The sequence below is a fragment of the Dromiciops gliroides genome, chromosome 4 (assembly GCF_019393635.1).
Source record: "Dromiciops gliroides isolate mDroGli1 chromosome 4, mDroGli1.pri, whole genome shotgun sequence".
Taxonomy (NCBI): domain Eukaryota; kingdom Metazoa; phylum Chordata; class Mammalia; order Microbiotheria; family Microbiotheriidae; genus Dromiciops; species Dromiciops gliroides.
In genome coordinates this window covers 194,812,751-194,833,948 of record NC_057864.1, presented here as the reverse complement: position 1 = coordinate 194,833,948, position 21,198 = coordinate 194,812,751, and the positions used below count along the sequence as shown (strand labels likewise).

The 21,198-nt window shown below is 37.5% G+C and overlaps 1 protein-coding gene across 8 annotated transcripts in view; it reads right to left on the bottom strand.

The window, feature by feature from the left end:
• TANC2 (tetratricopeptide repeat, ankyrin repeat and coiled-coil containing 2) overlaps positions 1-21,198 on the bottom strand; it is a 558,975-nt gene that overhangs the window by 476,371 nt on the left and 61,406 nt on the right. The window contains exon 1 of one of the 8 annotated variants that reach the window (XM_044000444.1): positions 19,571-19,599. The exons of the other annotated variants lie outside the window; for them this stretch is intronic. The gene's annotated coding sequence lies outside the window, so the exon portion shown is untranslated. Of the gene's footprint in view, positions 1-19,570; positions 19,600-21,198 lie in introns of those variants that run through there. 8 annotated transcript variants of the gene reach the window in all.

Here is a 21,198-nt window from a genome sequence, read left to right as displayed (position 1 = left end):
AAGTCATTTCTTCGAGAAAAAGAGAAGTATAAGCTGGAGATCCCCCCCCCTTTTTTTTGGTGAGGCAATTGGGGTTAAGTGACTTGCCCAGGGTCACACAGCTAGTAAGTGTTAAGTGTCTGAGGCCAGATTTGAACTCAGGTACTCCTGACTCCAGGGCTGCTGCTTTATCCCCTGCGCCATCTAGCTGCCCCAACCCCCGCCCCCCCCTTTTTTTTAGTAAGGCAATTGGGGTTAAGTGACTTGCCCAGGGTCACACAGCTAGTTAAGTGTTAAGTGTCTGAGGCCGGATTTGAACTCAGGTCCTCCTGAATCCAAGGCCAGTGCTTTATCCACTGCACCACCTAGCTGCCCCCTGGGAGATTCCCTTTTTGAGAGGTACTGTAGAACACTCTGGTGTTTCATGGCTACTGCTAGAAAATCATGACATTTTACAAAGAAGAGAAGCATATATAAATTTTATATAAACTACTTAGTGTCCCATAGCCTGAGGCACTTTGTACTGGTCTCTCATAGTTTCCTGTCCTGCTGCCCCACCACTACCAAAATGAGCTCCAAGATTTCTTAAATTCACATATGTACCTCACCAAAGGACTCTTGCCCTGGAGGCATGGGAAAAGCTATTCTGAATATAGGACAAGTTTATACATTCCATGTTAGGTTAGGATCCACTTTCATCCCAGATTAAATGAGAGTCCCCACAAGAACACAAGGATTTTAAGGTGGATTCAATATTCAACGTACTCATAAAGATGGTGAGTCAGACAGAAAGTCAGAGTACTTTGTGTCAAACTCAAATAGTCTAGGGCCACTTACTGTGGAATGCATATTGATCTGGTTTTAAATTGTAATGTTACCTATGTTTTATTGCATATTTATTTATTTTGTTAAATATTTCCCAATCGCATTTTCATCTGGTTCCTGGGAACTCAAGGAGTGTTGTGGTAGGGTTTCTGTTCCAGTCAAAATCCATTTTCTCCTAAGGTCTACATTATACTTACTCAATAAATGACTACGGATTCAAAATTGGGAAATCTCACAAGAGTGGCAGGCTCTAAAAGGTACTAACTATGGGGCATCACAATTAGTCTAACATATTTCATTTTAACAGGGACTGAAACCTGAAGAGAAAATTAAGCATTCCTTGAAAGCTTTAATTTTGCCATGTCAGACTATGGCACTAAGGTAATCATTGAGTGCTTTTGGGATAATGAGACCAAAAGAAAATGGGAAAATGCACTCAAAATGGACTTGTATTTGCTGAATGCCACATTCACACATAAAAATGACATTTAATGTGCAGAATTTAAATTTCTCAGAGATTAAATTTCTATACTCTCAATATGCCACAATAAAAATGTAGGAGAGGGAACATAGCAATATCTCCCATATACAGGATTTAGGAGATAGTTCCCAGAGTTAATACAGTTAAGTCTTTTCCAAATTTGGTTTGCTTTTGCCTCCGGCTTCCCTCTATTACACCTAGGAAGATATTTACATTGATATTACTCATCTCTCTGTGCTTATAGACTCTTATGAAAATCAGGACCTACTTAGTGGTACTATTTCAACATGCCTCTACTACATCTACGCCTTCTACATGGAGTCACTGTCTACTCGCCTTTCAGCTTAGCCTCCCTGACAGTATGGCTGTTCTCTGTCCTACAAAGATCCAAACCTTTCCCTAATTTCTATCCACACCAGCACCAGCATTCATCACAAACAATAATTAAGCGGCAGACAAATTTTATTTTATCAAAAGGTGGGGGGTAAAGCAGTAGGAACAAAAAGACAATAGCAATGAAAGCAATAAGCAGTGAGAGTGGAGGGACTGTTCATTTGGATAGGAAAAAGCTAGCAGCATGTGTCACTGACTGCAGCATAGACCTCTCCCAGAGGGAAAGCGCACTGTCCAACAGCTTAACATAGATACAAGCTTTGAGCCAGTCTCTCTTTAGTATGCAAGGGAAGGAAAATGCACAGTTCTCTCTGACCTCTTAATAGTCTCATCAATGTAGGATCATCAACTCTCAGCTGGGGGAAGGGGAAGAGAGTAGAAAAGCAGCCTTTGCCTCTGTGATAGAGCCAGTGATTTCCTGACTTTCCTGTCTTAACTTCCTTCCCCTACATAATTTGACTGCTCCCAACTTTCCTGCACAGCTTCATCCTCCTCTCCCCACCCCCATTCCCAAGAAACCTGATTGAGCCCAGTTTCCCTGGTGTCACTTCCTGAACAGGGGGCATAAAGGCCCTATCTGCTGGAGCCTCTCAGACTTGGTCAGTATCTAAAACCACTCAAGTCACCTGTAGACTGCAATCAGAGGAGTTTCCACGAGGGAGGCCTCATCTACCCAAACTGAAGATGGGTGCCCACTGTCTTTGTGTATCCTTAGTATATTTTAACAACATAATCCTTTTTGTCTAATGACTCATGAATACCTCACTTTGTTCTAAAACCCAGCCTGAACAGTGAGAGTGATAGGCTTCTAAGCATTAAGTTATCATTCTCAGAGGAAAGAGAAGAGCTAACACTGCCTTGGGCATCCCTCCTCCTTTCCTCCCAATGCGGTGATTCCGAGGAAGAATGTCCATTCCCATATAAGTATTTGCAACACAGGTGCTATACTTTTGTTATTGTTCAGTCATTCAACAACTTTTCCTGACCCCGTGGATCATGGAATTCCTTGGCAAGGATACTAGAATGGTTTGCCATTTCCTTCTCTAGGGGATAAAGGCAAACAGAAGTTAAGTGACTTGCCCAGGGTCACTCCGCCAGTAAGTGCCTGAGCCCAGATTTTGAACTCAGGTCTTCCTTACTCTAAGCCCAGAACTCTATCCTGTGAGCCACCTAGCTGCCTTCTGGTCCTATATTAGGTTGCAAAAATGAACTATAGAGAACAGGTCTGCAGAACCTAACTATAAACATATTAGTCAAAATAACACCACTATTAAAAGATATAAACCGTTTTTAAAAGAAAATTGCAAACAATAACCATATGAAAGAATGCTCCAAATCATTAATAATCTTAAAATGCAAATTAAAATAACTCTAATGTTTCACCTATCACCCAGACAATCATCAGAGATGCCTACAGATGGGAACTGTCAATGTCGAAGGGAGGACAAAAAGACAGGTACACTAAAACACTGCTGGTGAAGCTGTGAATTGGTTTAACCATTTGAAAAAACAATTTGTTATTATGCTTAAAAAGTGACTAAAATGTCCACATCCTTTAAACCACAAATCATAATCCTAGGAATATACCCCAGAGAGGCCAAACAAAGGTCTTGGGTATACCAAATTATTCACAGCAGCATATTTTGCAGTTGAAAAGAGCTAGAAGCAAAGTAGATGTTCATATATAAAAGAATGGCTAAATAAAAAATTAACGTAATAGAATAGTACTGTGAAATGATGAATATCAAGAATTCAAAAAAGCATGAATAGATATATGAATGGAGGATGATTGAAAGATGGAAGTAGAACCAGGAAAACAATATACTCAATGACTGCAACAATGTAAATGGAAAGGACAACAACAAAAAGAAACTATGGAATTATAAGGATCAAGAAGATTGAGAAAAGGTACTTCCTCCCTGCCTTCTTGACAGGGGTAAAGGACTGTGGGTGCACAATCCTGCATATACTGCCAGATTCAGTTGGTTTTGTTATAGTGTTCTTTTTCTCTTTCATTTTTGTATTCTGTTAGAAAGGAAAGATCACTAGACAGGGGAAGGGGGTGGTTATATTCCAAAATAAAGGTGAAATTAAAAACAAAATATAATCAATGAATATTTCTTCAAAAAAATTAAACTTTAGGAGTATATCATCACTAGTTGTTTCTCTGACCTACTAATTTTTACCCAATCAGTTTGCCTTCTCAACTGCCTACAGAATTAGTGAATATCTGAAAGGCCAAAATGGAAAATGGTATAGGGCATTTATTCTTTATTTTCACATACATATAATGAGTGGGGTAATTAAATATTTAGACAATGTTCTTCCCTAAAGAAAGAAAAAACTTGAAGCTGCTGAAAGATTTCATTTTCTTTAAATTTAATAGTATTTTATTTTTTCCAATTACATGTAAAAGTGATTTTCAACATTCTTTTTTGAAAGATTTTGAGTTCCAAATTTTTCTTCCTCCTCCCCTCCTCAAGATGGTAAGCAATCTGATATAGGTTATGCAGGTATAATCATGTAAAACATATTTCCATATTAATCTTGTTGTGAAAAAAGAAAAAGAACAAAACAAAACAACAACAAAAAGTGAAAATAGTATGCTTCAATGTGCATTCAGACACCATCAGTTCTTTCCCTGGATGTGGACGGTATTTTCCATCATGAGTCTTTTGGAATTGTCTTGTATCACTGTATTGCCGAGAATCATGGTTGATCATTGCACAGTGTTCTCCTGGTTGTGCTCACTTCACTCAGCATCAGTTCATCTAAGTCTGAAAGATTTGGTTTTAACTGTCCTCACCTCTTCAAAACACACACTTTCTTTCTAACTGAAAAAAAAAAAAACCTTTAAGTACATGAACACTAAAGTACATGTAAGTGAAGAATAAGTTTATATTATTTGTTTCTTAATATATTTTGGGGGCAGCTAGGTGGCGCAGTGGATAGAGCACTGGCCCTGGATTCAGGAGGACCTGAGTTCAAATCCAACCTCAGACACTTAACACTTACTGGCTGTGTGACCCGGGGCAAGTCACTTAATCTCAATTGCCTCACCCCCCCAAAAAAAATATATATATAATGTATATAACATATATATAAGTTATATTTCAGATAATTATTCTTGGTTTATCTTTCCAAAGCATAAAAATAGCATTAGGATTAAAAGCTATGTACAGAAGGTTTTCTTCACACTTAGGGAGGTAAGTAGAAACAACTTTAAGGATAGAGAATACAAATAGAGAAATGTTTAAGTCCACATAAAAAGTAGTCACGGGGAGGTAACAGGTGGACACAGAAGGGATGAGGAGACTGCGTTTATTGCTAGGGCTAGATACTCCAGAAACCAGAGGGGTGGTTATCAGGCTTTTTTCCTCCCTTCCCACATCTTTCTGGGGTTGAACTCCTGCAGTAGCAAGGAAACATTCAGGCAGAGCTAGGGAAGATGAGTCAACAGAAAGCTACAGTAACTGGACCAATCTTGGCAGGGGGTGTGTTTACTACCAAAAAATGCAAATGGTGATGACTGAGGTAGAAGTGATGGCAGCAACTGAGCAGGCATCATGACCCACAGAGTGACTGCTTAGCAGCCAGGCTGGTGGAAAGTGCCAGTCAATAAGGAAACATTTAAATACCTACTCCTAAACAGGTACTATGCTAGATGTTGAGGATAAAAAGTGAAATAGACTGTACCCTCAAGAAGTTAACATTCCATCAGTGCAGGCAACAGACACATCCATGAAGAAGCATATAGAAAAATAAAAGATAATTTTAATGGGAAGGCACTAGAAACTGGGGAGATCAGAAAAGGATTTATGTAGAAGGTGGTACTTGAGTTGAGCCTTGAAGAAAACTAGAGATTCTAAGGGTCAGAGGTAAAAAGGGACTGCATCCCAAAGAACAAGGAATAGTCAATACCAAGGCCAAGAGAGGAGTGATTGTCTCATGAGAGTAAGAACATCAATCTGGTGGGAATAAAGAGTGTGTGTGGGAAAAAAGGCTGTCAAGGTAGATTGGGACCAGGCTGTGAATGACTTTAAGTGCCAAAGAGACAGTATGGCACAACTTAAAGATCATTGCCTCTGGAGTCATAGGACCTGGGTTCAAATCTGACTTGTGACACTACCTATCTGACCAGGATTAATTCTTTAACTTCCTTTGAACATTAGTTTTCCTCACCTATAAAATCAAAGGAGCTGATTAGATGGAATGCACTGTAGTGTACTGGAATGGAGTGGATTAGTAGGCTTTGGAGACAGAAAGCCCTGTGTTCAATTCCCATCAGTGCTCAAGGCAATGCTCATAAAAATATAAATTGCTAAGAATTCACAACCTGCAATAGGAGAGAAATTTTCCTTATCCAGGAGCTCCCTATACAGTGAAATCACAGGTCCAATCCTTAATCCTATCCACAAATGACCTCTGTGATCCCTTCTTTTTCCTGATCCATAATCCTAAGAAGAGAACAATGAATAGAGAAATCATTAGAAAAGAAAGATCCTTTCACTGGAATGGAGATCAAAATGCAGAAAATAAACATAGAAAATCATAAGGCAGGGGACAGATTTCAGAGTCCTGCCTAGCTCTGCAGGTGGGTCTTTCTTACAGTTTCATTTTACAGAGGAGTAAGAGTACAGCATTAAAATGCATCTCCTACACAGACTTCAGCACTCAATGTGGCAAGTCTTTGTCCCAGCTCTTCAAGAACAACTTCTATCATTTAGGCTAAATATGACTACTGATACTTTTCATGGCAGTGAAGAACTGAAAACAAAGAAGATGTCAATTATTAGGGGAAATGCCTAAACAAACTGGTACATGAGTAATGTAATGTTGGTACATGAGTAATGCAATGTTACTGAAAGGACAAACATGATGACTAGAGAGAAGCAAGTAAGATTTATAGGAACTTCTGCAAGACAAGGTTAGAGAGCAAAATGATATGCATGAGTAAAACAAGTTTAATAGAAAGAACAATGACAAAACAATCAAAACTGAATTGAGACAGCTGGGCAATATGGTGAATGAAATGCCAGGCTTGGAGTCAAGAAGATCCAAGTTTATATCCTGATGTAGACACTTATTAGCTCTGTGACCCTGGACAAACCATTTATCCCTTCTCAGTCCCAGTTTTCTCATCTATAAGGTAAGAGGGTTAGGGTTGGATCTGATGGCCTCTAAGGTCCCTATTCTAGATCTAAAACTATGACCTTGTGAATACTGCAAAATTATAAAGACAAGATTAGCCCCAAAGCTTTGCAAAAGGTCATTGAATCCAAATTTATCACTCAAACAAGATTCTGGTAGCTGTTTTCTACAGACCCTCAGGAAACCTGTTCAGTTGGGTTTCAGCATGGCAGTAACTGAGACACAACAGAACTCAACCAAAGAACTGCAGAATAGAGGGAACTGGGGCAACTCCAGAATAGGGGAACTCCACTAAGCCTGATGGAAAAAAACCAGGATCCGGGGCCAGTTTTGTCTCCCAAGAATTCACCTGATGCAGAGACTTAGGCCAGTGAACAATGAATTGCACAGTGGGAGGAGGCTAAGATGGCTCTGCAGTCTAGCCCTGAAGGAAATTATACTAAAAAGGGAAGGAGAAAGAAAGTAAGCAATAGGGGTTTATAAGAGAAAGGGGTGGAGAGTAGGGTGAAAAAGATCTCAAGAGGAAGAAAAATCAATTAAAAGACCCTGATCATAAGCAGATAAACCAACAGGGATGATATTAATAGCAGAAGGGAATACAGCTTCCAGATCAGGTAAAAGAGTCCACATAATTGTAAATATTGAAATAACAAGGAAAATGGATCAATACCTGATGAAGCATTGAACCCTGTGGATCCCCCAATTACTAAAAAGCACTACATAATGTTCCTCAATGGCTTAAAAGAGAAATAAGAATTGTGAACATAGAATGTATGGTCTACAGAGCAGAAATGATTAGCGGAATAGAAAAACCTGAAAATAAAACAAAAAATCCATAGTCACATGTCTCATCAAAGAAACAAAATAAAATGGTAATGCAAATACACTGAATATTTATTGAAGGCCTAGAATTTAACACATTTGGTCTTTAACCACTACTATTGTCAAGAAGGATTTATTCCTAAATTTCTTTGTCCAGGTTATAATAGTATAAGATTTAGAATTGGGAAGGACCTGAGTAAAGTACCATGCAGGAAACTGTTAGGAGATATAAAGATTAATATCACACCATCCTTTCCTAAATGTAATAATCTAGTGAGACGCATATGTACTGCCATATTATAGTTCTAGAAATAAAGAAACAAGTATTTTAATTATAATTAGATAGAATTTAGAAAAAAATTTAGTCTAAAAAGGAAGGAAGTTGATATTAATAACTAAGTATGTAAAAGATTTTAAAGGACTATTCACAAAGAAATGACATTTCATTAATATATTTCCATATTGGCCATTTCTTTCCTAGATCACGGCTAGAAAGGACCAAAGAAATAATCTATAACCTTCATTTTTATAGGGTAAACTTAAGTGTGTATCTATACAGAACAATCTTCAGAGAACACATTGTTTCTATCCTAAATTTTTGCTTTAACTGTATGCTTCCAAACCTGCAACTACAAAATGTCTGAATAAAATGTGTTTTTAAAACTCTTACTATGTGCCAAACACTATGTTAATAAAAACAAACCAACAAAAACAAGATAGCCCCTGCTCTCAATAGGGCAGATATTCTAATAGAGACAATACATATGGGGCAGCTAGGTGGCGCAGTGGATAGAGCACTGGCCCTGGATTCACTTACTAATTACTAGCGTGTGACCCTGGGCAAGTCACTTAACCCCAATTGCCTCAAAAAGAAAAAGAAAAAAAGACAACACACACAGGAGAGTTCAGATGGAAAGGCCCAATGGTCCTTAGGGTGTGCCAGTAAGACACATATGATACTGTTTTCTTTAGTGTTGTTTCCAATTGATAAAACCATATCCTTTACTGATGATGAACCATTTGACAATTCTGCTTTGTCAGGACTTTCTTTTTCCTGTCTTCAGTAGCTACAGCTGCTGAGGAAGTAAGAGATCCAGCTATCTTCCAAAACAGCAACCTCTGTGGAGACATAGGGCAATTGCTTCTGCAGATGCTAGAGTTCTTCCTTTCTCAGCATCTGCCATTACTGGAGGTATTCCTAATGAAGTCTCTAATAAGTTAGTGGCCAAGATGGTAGCAATTATTTGACCTGCCTGGTACATGCCACCTTCTGTCTCTCTCTCTAAGGGAACACTACTACTTCTGCTAGGCTAGGTTGCTTGCCCATGATGGCAGAAATAATTTTGTTCAATGATTTAATAAGAACTGACATTAAGCAAGTTATAAAACAGCCATGCATATGTCTACCTAAAGTGGTTTCCTATGTCATAAAAGATATCCTTCACAGAATCCAAACAAAATAGGTATTCCTTATTGATACAAGGTTCTCCAAATGTTTTATCAGTATATATGGACAAGTTATACAAAGAAATTAATGTAAAAAGAAAATCATGCTGAGTGAATCTCTCAATGCCTTGTGATCAAGTTTCTGAGCCAACCATATAAGTAGTACTGCTGAATCCAAGGCTACCAAAGATCACAACTTCTAAATCCAATGGTCTTTTTTCAGTTCTCATCCTAAATGACCTCTTTGTATCTTCTGACATTCTTCTTCCTGGACACTATCTCTTCCCTTTGCTTCCTAACATTATTCTTTCCTAGTTTTTCTCTCTGTTTAACTTCAATTTCGAGGTCGTCTTCAATGGATCATTATCCATCTCCCATTCCCTTAGCACAGGTATTCGTAGGACTCTGTTCTTGGCTCTTGTTCATTCTCCCTCCCATCATAAAAGATAAAATATTATCCCTATGTAGGTAACTCAAAAAAGCATTTGGGGGCAGCTAGGTGGCACAGTGGATAAAGCACTGGCCCTGGATTCAGGAAGACCTGAGTTCAAATCTAGCTTCAGACACTTGACACATACTAGCTGTGTGACCCTGGGCAAGTCACTTAACCCCCAGTGCCCTGCAAAAAAAATAAAGCATTTGATGGAAATGTACAGTGATTTTAATGATTCCCAACTGTTTTCTGCTTTTTCATCTCTCAGTGATGCTCTAAGACCCTGAATCATGAGATATCACCATCTCATAAGAATCAAAATTACAAATAACCCATGGGGTAAATGAAAGACTCATGATGGACATAAGTAAACCATCTTACATTCCCATGGATGACTTGTACATGAGAAGAGGCATAAAAGGAATTCATCAAGGGCAAACATGACTGAAAAAAGAAGAAGCTAGTCATGCAGCAAGAATGAGAGAAAATAGTTGGACAGCCCGAGTGCTTCATGAGATATTAAGGCTCTGCTTGAGTGACGCCTTCAAAAGACATTTCAACTGATTATACCAATCATGTTTCTCTCTCATCGATATTACTTTGTATTTATTGTATCCATATTTTGTATCAACTCCTCCACCAATATATTTTCTTAAAGTAGAATGTAAATTCCCTGAACACAAAAGTTACTCCATTTTTGTCTTTCTATCCCTAACCACTAGCACAGCATCTAGTTAGCACTTAAGAGACACTTGGGGGAGGGGGGGCTGCTAAGTGGCACAGTGGATAAAAGACTGGCCCTGGATTCAGGAGGATCTGAGTTCAAATCTGGCCTCGGACACTTGACACTTAACTAGCTGTGTGACCCTGGGCAAGTCACTTAGCCCTCAGTGCCCAGCCAAAAACAAAAACAAAAACAAACAAAAAAGAGACACTTAGGGGCTGGACCTACAGGAAATTCTCTCCATCAATGCAGGTAGGTACCTTCTTATTATTTATCCTAGCACCTTCTAAATAGCTTATAGATATAGATAGTAGCCTAGAACACAGAAGTTAAATGACCTGCTCAGTGTCACAGTCAATATGTGTGAGAAGCATCATTTAGACCCAGATCTTCATCATTACAATTTCTACTTTGCCATCCTACTTCTTTAATAACTTAATGAACTGAAATGAATTTTTTTTTGTGGGGCAATAAGGGTTAAGTGATTTGCCCAGGATCACACAGCTAGTAAGTGTCAAGTGTCTGAGGCTGGATTTGAACTCAGGTTCTCCTGACTCCAGGGCCAGTGCTTTATCTACTGTGCCACCTAGCTGCCCCCTGGAATGAATATTTTTAAATGCTATAAAGGCCTCCTGCATATAGGATGGATCTTCTATGATGAATTAATGAAAAGACAGTATAAAATTATACAAGATGAAAGTATGTAAAGAAGATAAGACCTGCATAATGCCGTATATACAATAAGTGCTTAATAAATGTTTGTTGGATTGAAATGAATTACTTTATCAGTAGAAGAAGCATTCACATTAATGAAACCAAAGATCTATCAAAGCAACAGAGTTCACTTTGCTTGGGTAGGGATTCACTTAGCCTTCAGAAGGTTAAATGACTTATCTAAAGTCAAAGGGAATTAATAACAGGGCAGGGACTTCAGGATTCTTTTTTTAATGTATAATGAAGTTCATATTGAAGCATATAAATCTCCCACCACATTTCTAAAATTACAATGAAATATAAAATGGAAAACGATACAGGTAGTTTTAATGCAATACAACAGTTCCCCCAAAATACTTCATTATGAAAAATCAGGTAATAAAAAACAGCATTTTTGAGGACCAACACTCAAAAATTTCATCAATGACATACAAAAAATAGGAATCTAATTTTAAAAACAAGTAGCATTGTTTTATACATGTTAAATGGTTTAGAAATACATAAATAATGACCATATATGAAATGCTCTGCCTGTATCCCAGGCTGCAAAAGAAAGTTGGGCCTACCACCACAATTCTGGGCCTTGGGGCAGGAAGCCAGGGCAGAAAGGGGTGTGGGTGAAAATGGTAGAGACTACAACCTCTCCACTTACAGTTCATTCTGCACCAGAAGATACACAATAAATATGCCACTTTACCTTGAGAAAGACCTGAAGTCTGCTTGTGGAAGTGGGCACTGGAAGGGTTGCAGCTTAAGCATTATTATAAAGTGGTATCATTTTTTGTCTTCTTGCTGTTTCCCATGAAAAAAAATCAGGCAAAAGCAAACTGGGAATTTGTGTTTAACTTACAATGTTCCCTAATATACAAACTGTGTTGGAACAAATTCACATCTTCAAAACATGTTAACACAGAACTGCCTGTTCCATAAGGAGGATGGATGAACAATTTCACATTTAGTATATTATTTTCTGAATCTTATGTATTACACAACTCAGTGATAATGCACGGAATATGTTCTGGCCTGTGGGCCTTCACTGCTGTATGGCAATTTTTTTTCTAGTCCAGCTACTTAAAACTTATGGCTTTGGATCTATTACTACATGTGTAAAAATGTGAATGATAGACTTTTTGACTTCTATGGTAACTTATAGGAGAAGTATTCTTGCAGTCTTTGAGATCTGAATCCCTCCAGAAGACAGTTTCCATGCTCACCCTTTACAGCAGTGATTGAATACTGAATATTCATTCCCTCCCTCCCCTCAACTCACTGGTCATGATGGAGGAATTGGATCACTATTTGTCCCCCACTGTCATTTCCAGGCTCTCCCACTATCACTACCCCTTCAGTAACTCTCCTCCTCTGAGCTCAGTTCATTCAATCCATATTTATCACTCTACCAAGATTCTGGTGGCTGTTATCTACAAATCTCCCAGACACTCCTCTTCTTTCTCAGGTAGTTCAATGCCTGGCTCAGTCTTTTTTTTTTTTTTTTAATTCCTCAATGCCTGTCCTAATACTAGGGAATTTGAACAAAAATACTAATACTCCTTCAAACATCCTAATCTCCAGTTCCTGAATTTATTCTTTTCCCATGACCTATGCCTCCACCACACTACAGCTACACACAGAGGTGCTCATGCCCTTGGTACTATCACCAGCAAATATAACACTTCAATGTTCATGAATTTTGAAATTCCTTTAATTCTTCATAATGCTTTAATTCCACCTTCCTTGTAAATCCAAACCCTATTCTTCATCCTCACCATGACCTCCAATGCCTCCACCCCTTACTTCTTTTTTTTTTTTTTGGTGGGGCTATGAGGGTTAAGTAACTTGCCCAGGGTCACACAGCTAGTAAGTGTTGACACTTGAGTGTCTGAGGCCAGATTTGAACTCAGGTCCTCTGAATACAGGGTCATCAAGCTGCTCCCCACCTCCCCCACCCCTTACTTCTTTCTCAGATCATCAACACCTCATTGGCCAAATTCTCTTCCTTTGCTCATTCTAACCTCCTAGCAAACCAATTCAACTCTATGCTATCTTCTTTTGAGTACTTTGCCCTTTAATCCTAGAGAATTTCCTACCAAACCCCAGTTTTGGATTATTTTCGCCATCTGCTTCCTTTGCACCTACATAAAAGCTGCTGAGCAAAGATAAAATCCTAAAACTGTGCTAAGTGGGTCCACTACAAGTTAATGTTACATAATCTCAACTGGGTCTTCACTGAGTTAAGTCAAATCTTTTACATTGTCCTTAATTAATTCACTATCCTATCCATCCCAGCAGCTTTTCCATACCTTTTCATCCTTCCTCAAACGTTCCACAGCTTCCCCTCACTTTACCCTCTAAGCTGAAAAACTTACCTCATATTTTACTGAAATAAAAATGAAGTGATTCACAGAATCTCTCTCTTCTACCTTATTCCTTGTCTTAAATAGCTCAGATGTCTTCTGCCACTCTTTCTCCCTTCAGTCCCATCTCATATAAAGTAGCCTGTCTTGCCAGAACAAACTCTTCTATATGTAAAAGTGATCCCATTCTATCCTACCTTCTCCATCTCTACAATCCTCACTCACCTATCTTCAATCTCTCACTTTCTATCAACTACTTGCATACTGCCTATAAACATGCTCACATCTTCCCCATTCTCAAAGAATCCTCACTTGACCCATCCCTTGATCCATATCATCCTGTAACTTATCCCTTTAGTAGCTAAACTATTTGAGCAGGCCATCTACAATTGGTTCTTCTACTTCCTTTCCTCTTACTCTCAACTTTTTGAATTCTGGCTTCCAACCTTATCATTCAACTGAAACGTCTCTTTCCAAAGTTTCTAAGGATCTCCTAATTGCCAAATATAATGGCTTTCTTTCTATTCTCATCCTTCCTGACCTCTCTGCTTGACACTGTCAATCACCCTCTCCTCCTAGATACTCTCTTCTCTCCAGTTTTTGGGATACTAGTCACTTTTGGTTCTCCTCCAACCTGTCTGAACACTCCTTTGACTCCTCTGTTGGATCTTCATTCAGGTCATACCCACTAAGAGTGGGATAACAGGGATCTGTTCCGGGCTCTCTTCTCTTCTCCCTCAATACTCTTTCACTTGAAGATCTAATCAGCTTCCATGATTTTAATTATCTCTATGCAGATGACTCTCAGATCTATTTGTCCTGCCCTAATCACTCTCTTGACCTCCAGTCTCACAGTTCCAACTGTCTTTTGGCTATCTCAAACTGGGTATCTCACAGACATCTTAAACTTGACATGTCCAAAACTGAACTGAGCTCTCCACACCCCTTCTTCAAGTTCTTTCTTTCTAACTTCCCTATTACTGTTGAGGGTGCCACCATCCTCTCAGCTATTCAAGCCCATGTCATCTACTCCTCAATCTCCCCCTCCTGAACACCACATCCAATCAGTTGTCAAGTCTTCTTGTTTCTGCTTTCATAACATCTTTCACATATGCCCCCTTCTCTCCTCCGACAATGTCACCACCCCAGTACAGGTCCTCATCACCTCATACCTGTCCTATTACATAGTCAATGTTGCATATTGCCTTTTTTTTTTTTTTTTTGCTCAGGTCAATGAGGGTTAAGTGACTTCCCAAGGGTCACACAGCTGGTAAGTATCAAGTGTCTGAGGCTGGATTTGAACTCAGGTCCTCCTGAATCCAGGGCTGGTGCTTTATCCACTGCGCCATCTAGCTACCCCCTTGCATATTGACTTCTGATGAATCTCCTTGCCTCAAATCTCTCCCCATTTCAATCCAAACTCAATTTAGCTGTCAAATCATTTTTCTTAAAGTAAAGGCCTGACCATATCACTTCCCTGTTCAAAAACTCCAGTGGTTACTTAACAACTCCAGAATCAAATATAAAATATTCTGTTTGGCTTTTTTGTTGTTGTTGTTTGTTTGTTTTGGTTTGGTTTTGGAGGTTTTTTGGTGAGGCAATTGGGGTTCAGTGACTTGCCTAGGGTCACACAGCTAGCAAGTATTAAGTGTCTAAAGCCGGATTTGAACTCAGATCCTCCTGACTCCAAGGCCAGTACTCTATCCACTGCACCACCTAGCTGCCCCTCTGTTTGGCTTTTAAAGTTCTTCAAAACCTAACCCCTTTCCTACTTTTCCAGTTTTCTTACACCTAATTTCCCTCTACATATTCTGAAATCCAGTGACACTGGCCTCCCTGATCTTTCTTATACACAAACCTCCAACAATGAGCTCTGAACATTTTCACTACTTGTCCCCCATACCCAGAATACTCCTTCCTCATGTCCTCCTCCTGCTTCCTTCAAATTTCAGCTAAAGTTTCACCTTATGCAAAAAGCCTTTCCCAGCCCTCCTTAATCTTAGTGCCTTCCCTCTGGGTCTACCCCCAATTTAACGTGCATGATATCTTATTTGTACATAATTGTTTGTATCTTGTCTTCCCCGTTAGACTGTAAGTTCCAGGCAAGCAGGAACTGTTGAGTTTTATGTTTTCCTTTCTTCATATGCCAAGTACTTAGCACAATGTCTGGCACACAGTAAGCACTTAATAAGTGCTAGATGAATTGAATTGATACAGACTTCCCAAAGAGGGAAGCAATCAATAAGTCAATTTATAGACTGTGATACCACATGTTCACAAAAGGTAAACTTCGTTTGTGTGATTAGGACAAGCTTCATAAATGCCTTAGAATTGTATTTCCAACTATTGCCACTGAATCTCTGTTTTTTAAAAAAAGCTTTTTGAATTAGCTTTCAGAGTTACTTAGAGACCTATGTTATTTGCGGGGAGGGGGTGTCAAATAAGCTGCTAGGTGATCTTCCATTGAAATAAGAAAGAATCACAGAGCATATACAGGAGGTGCATACTAGAAGTTGTTTTTTTTTTCTTTCTGAAATTCAGGACAATGCATTGTATACAAATGTGTCCTCCAGAGGAGAATGAAGGGAATTATGAGGCTTGTTCTGCCTTAACCTTCTGTTAATGGCAGGACTACAAATAAAAGGACATTTTCGGTTGCATTTAGCCTATTTACTCATTGTCTTCTCCACTCTATCAATAAGTAGAGTCAATATAAATCAAGTATTTGGAGATATTTGCACTATATACTTAGGACTAGAAGGGAATAATCAATTAACCTCACTTTTTAGTAACATTATAGTCTCTGACTACCCAAGGATTAATGGAGGTTGAAGACACTTAATTCACATACTTATCTTTTCAAATGTTTCCCAACCTATTAAAGTCCATTAAATACTGTAACATCCCGTATCCTTTCTATGACCATTTAAATTTCATGGAAAAGGCTTACTGTTATAAAACAAGGAATTTGCTTCAAATTATCTATATAAATACTTGAAAAGGTTCCAAGTTGTCACTTTTATGAACTATATTTTCATTCTAATTAAACTTTTTTTCTTCTTCTAAGCATTTAACAGGCAAAAAAAAAAAACCTACAACCCCTTATAAGCACCTTTTTGTGCTAACATGAAAGCTTAAAAAACAAACAAGACTATCCTACAAAAGAACTATATGAACTAATCAAATGGTTGGCATAATTTATTAAATTTCTCTAAAGAATACCATTAAAATCCGTAAGTTCTTGGTGGCAAACTTATGTTCTAATTGAATTTGCAAAACCTTTTTTATACTATAATAAAGCATCTGTTAACAAATTTTCTTCTCCTTTGCAAAACCATATAACCAAAAGTCATTTCATCATGCTAGTTTGGTAAATTCCCTTTCAACAAAAGATATCTTAATTGCAGCCAGTTCTCTGTCACAAATTTACAGTATGACTCTTCAACAGCCATTTTGTTTTCACTGGCAACACTAGTAACCAGATGTCTCTAGCCAGACTATTAGCATTATCAGTTAATTTGGAACGTCAGTGGAGAAGCAAAAATAGCTAATTTTGATAAGAATATATTTGTATATTTTATGCTATTCTTTAAATATGCTTTATTTCTCTACTAGGTTTTTTAATGCAATCTATTCTTTTTTTTTTCCCCAAATCTGATTCTTGCCCCTATAGTCATCTCCCTGACCCCACCCTTTAAAAGCAGTTAAGCCATTATCTTTTTAAATATAAAAATCTTTGAATGCTATAGTTTTAATTATAGGTATTGTAAATATTTTAAATTAAAGCAGAGTCAAATATTTGGCAATAAAATTTACAACTATATTCCAACAGACCAGCTAGTCATGAATAATATATAAAAGCTAACATGCACTATTCTCTCTTCTCAAGGGTGTTCCTAATAGCCAGCATGAAAAACAATTCTCTACCTATTTTGACTGCAGTATCCTGCTGTTTGAATGCCAATTACAATGTGCCTTCACAGTTTCACAAAAGTCTTAGATAACAAATTATCTAATTCTATTTTAATGTGTTATGGGATCAAGAGGAGAATAACAGTGAGCAGCACTGCTCTTTCAGGACTCAATCTGTAATCCAAGGAAAAACTTCTACTCATCTATATTTTCAAAACTATTCAGCAACTACATCATTAATTAACTTTTATCAAAACAACCTGAAACTATTTCTTTTTAGAAGAATTCTTTTAGTATATAAATGAACCATTTAAAGAAATAATTAGCCATCTACCTGATGAAATTTAATTCTACCTTAAAGTAACAATCAGGAAAGAAAAGAATGTTTGGGAGAAAAGAAAAAAACACTACCAGGGAGATAAAGGGCTAGAAGAAAGAGTCTCAGAGTGGGGTGTTACTGAACTACTTTAATAGCTTCACTTTCAATTTTAATCCCGCTCCCTTATATTTCATTTGTTTGTGGTATGATACTACTACCCATCCACCCTGCTGTGAATGCCTCTGATTTGGAGAGCATCCCCGGTTCCTGTGCCACATGAGGAACCAATCAGCTTTCTTTCTTTCATCTGCAACGTTCCATCAGGGTTATATAACATTTTAGACATAAGAAGTGATCTAATAATATATAATAGTATATGTCAATGTGTTTAGATTTCAGGTTGGATATGTTATTAAGCATGACATCTAAAAGCCTCATTATATTGTTTAGACTTATACAACATAACCAAGATAATACTAAGAAGTTAAGGATTTGGACAAAATATTTCCATCAGGAAAATGTTAGAGAAGATATAAAGAATATGATTAAAACAATGCATATTAAGATAAATGCTGTTCTTCCTTAATTATTTCTCTTTAGGGGAAAAAGGCAACTCTCCCAGTAACTAGTAGTAGACAGCAGTAAACATGTTTATTCAACTTAGATACACATGAGATGATTCAAGTAACTTGAGGTAAAATGTTGTTAAAATATTTAAAAATAAGTTCAGGCTTTGCCTAAAATAAGTCAATCACTACAACACTTAAGAAGAGTATTCTAAATGCTTGGTCAAATATTTTCTCAACCAATAAAATTAAGGCTCTGGTTGGACATTCCCTAATTTCATTTCTAAAAGACAGTAACATTTAAATAGATTTTTTGTTAAACTGTCTTCTACAGATGGTGAAATTATAATTATAATATATTCTGATAAAAAACACCTGCAGTGGAAATCTATAAAATACTTTTTATGTACTAGAGGTAATGCTGCATTGCTTAAATATTGCTCATCTCAAGAACTACATAATGTAACCAGCCCAGATATTCAGGCCCACACCCAGGTGGACCTAGTGAATCTACTATTTTCTTCTTTTTTCTAACTCAACAGGGTGTTGTGGAAGCACTGCATTAATGAGTGCCAAGATTTTTTTTTAAAGCTAAATCTGTGATATGTGGTTTTATTCAAATAGTAGATATTGCCTTAACTATATGGCTCTCCACCTATATCATAGCCATAAGTGTAGTCCAATATTACAATATATTATAGGGAGACAAATTTCTGCAGAACTAAATTATTTTCAGAAAAACATTTTTGAATGTGTCTAAAAGTCAACTGTTCTAACAGTGTACACCTAAGTGATAATGTAGTTTAAAGCAAGATGCTGAACATTCCTGAAGAAACTAAGGGAAGAGGAATATGATTTGCCCTAGGTCCTTATTCTCTCTTTTCACAGTCATCGTTCACAACATGGCCGTTCTTGTAGGCATCTGACTTTCAAGAAACAAGTAATCATTTAAATCATGACTATAACAGTCATCAATAAAAAATGAAGTCAACTCCAGTGTTCACTCTACTGATTTTCCACATCTCACTAGAGAATGCTTGGCTAACCCTCACTCATAAAATGAACAAACAAGGAGAGAACCATTTGGCAGGAGCTGCAACAAATGGATAATAATAATAACAATAGCAATAATAATAATAATAATAAAGATGACTTATAAAGTGCCTACCAAAAACCCCCTATAGTTTTAATAGAAAAAACTTACGGAAGATATACATGTATATTCACATACTATAAACATAAATAATCATTAACTCATGTGCATGCATTTGTTGATTGCTACACAATTTATCTGTACCTCCTTCACATTAGGGGCATGCAAAATTCAGTACATTCTCATTCTCAAATATCTATAAACAAATCCTAAACAGCCAAAGAGAACTAACATCTTTAACTATATCCAAGCCCTTAATCTTATCAATTTTCTTTCTCCTTCAATGTGGCAAACCCACCTCTGTATCATGTTGAAGGTTATTCTTTTCCTAAGCCCAAAACATGCTGCACCATTTTGTTTGTCTTCTAGACAGTGGAGAAACAGGCAGCACAGCAGTGAAAGAGTGTACTGGAGTCAGCAGAGTCAATGCCAGCCTCCTACTGCAGTCTGTATATTGAATGCACTCAAACCCACAGGTGCCTACGTAAAATCCTCCAGCTGCAGACTGCAACTTAACATTTCCTCAGCCGCAAATCTGTATGCTGCTTTCACTTTTCATTAACCCACTGCATGGCCAGAATACACTAAACTGTCTCTGAAAACTGTCATGACAAAATGCTCTTGTGTATAAATTTTTCAATTACACAAAATGAATTGTACCTTTCTAATCATGAAGGTATGAAGGGTGATCTTTTAAAGAGAAATGTATTCCTAATGTGATGAAAATGTCAATTATAAAAAATTTTCATCATAATGTCACTCAGAATTTGCATAAACACCATTATTCTTACTTTTACTATTATTTTCTAAAACATGAGGCTTCCTCATTTTCTTCATTAATAGCTTTCTTTTTCATATCACTTATTGCACCATTTCTTAAATGCTACATCGTGAGTATATTTATTTTCACATTTTCTAGATAAGTTTACATAAAAATTAAACCACCTGCCTGTGAATTAATTTTTACAACTTTAGAAAAAGATACCTTCCAATTAAATGTGTTCTGTATATACGTTTATTCAAATATACACACATATACTCAAAAATATATGTATATACATATATTCGAAAAATGTATGCGTATACACAACACACATTTTGTTGTTCAGTTGTTTTCAATCATGACCAACTCTTCATGACCCCATTGGCACTGATATGGGAGGAGTTTGCCATTTCCTTCTCTAGCTCATTTTACAGATGAGGAAACTGAGGCAAACAGGGTGAAGTGACTTGCCCAGGGTTATCCAGCTATTAGTAAGTGTCTGAGGCTAGGTTTGAATTCAGAAAAATGTATCTTTCTGATTCCAGGCTCAGCACTCTACTCATGGTGACATCTAGCTGATGGATACATATCCATGTATGTGTATATGTACACATATAAATATGATAGAGACACACATCTACATCTATACATATATATGCTAACACTTACATAGCACTTTAAAGTTTGCAAAGCACTTTACACATTATTTTATTCAACCCTCCTGGCAATGCTGTGAGATAGGTTCTATAATCATGCCTTTCATAAATGAGAAAACTGAGGCTGAAACAGGTTGGGTGCCACGCTCAGGGCTACAAAACTATTAAGTATCTGAGGAGTTTCGAAGCCCTCAGGTCTTCCTTATTCTGCTACGACCCCTTTACAACGTCAGTAATAAACAGGTATCACCATGAAATGAAAAGTAGAAAATTAATCACCTGTTGAAAGGCGTGATGAGCTAGGTAAAGCAATCATAGATGTGGAGCTAGAAGGGGCCTATTGTGAGAAGCTGTTATGAAGCTTCTCATTTTATAAATGAAAATATTCAAGGCCAGAGAAGTGATTTGACTTGACCAAGGTCATATGGGTAATTAGTAAATACAGATTGCCAACCAGGTCCCTCTGCTCCCAATCTAGCATCACTTTAAGGATATGCCCCTTCTTTA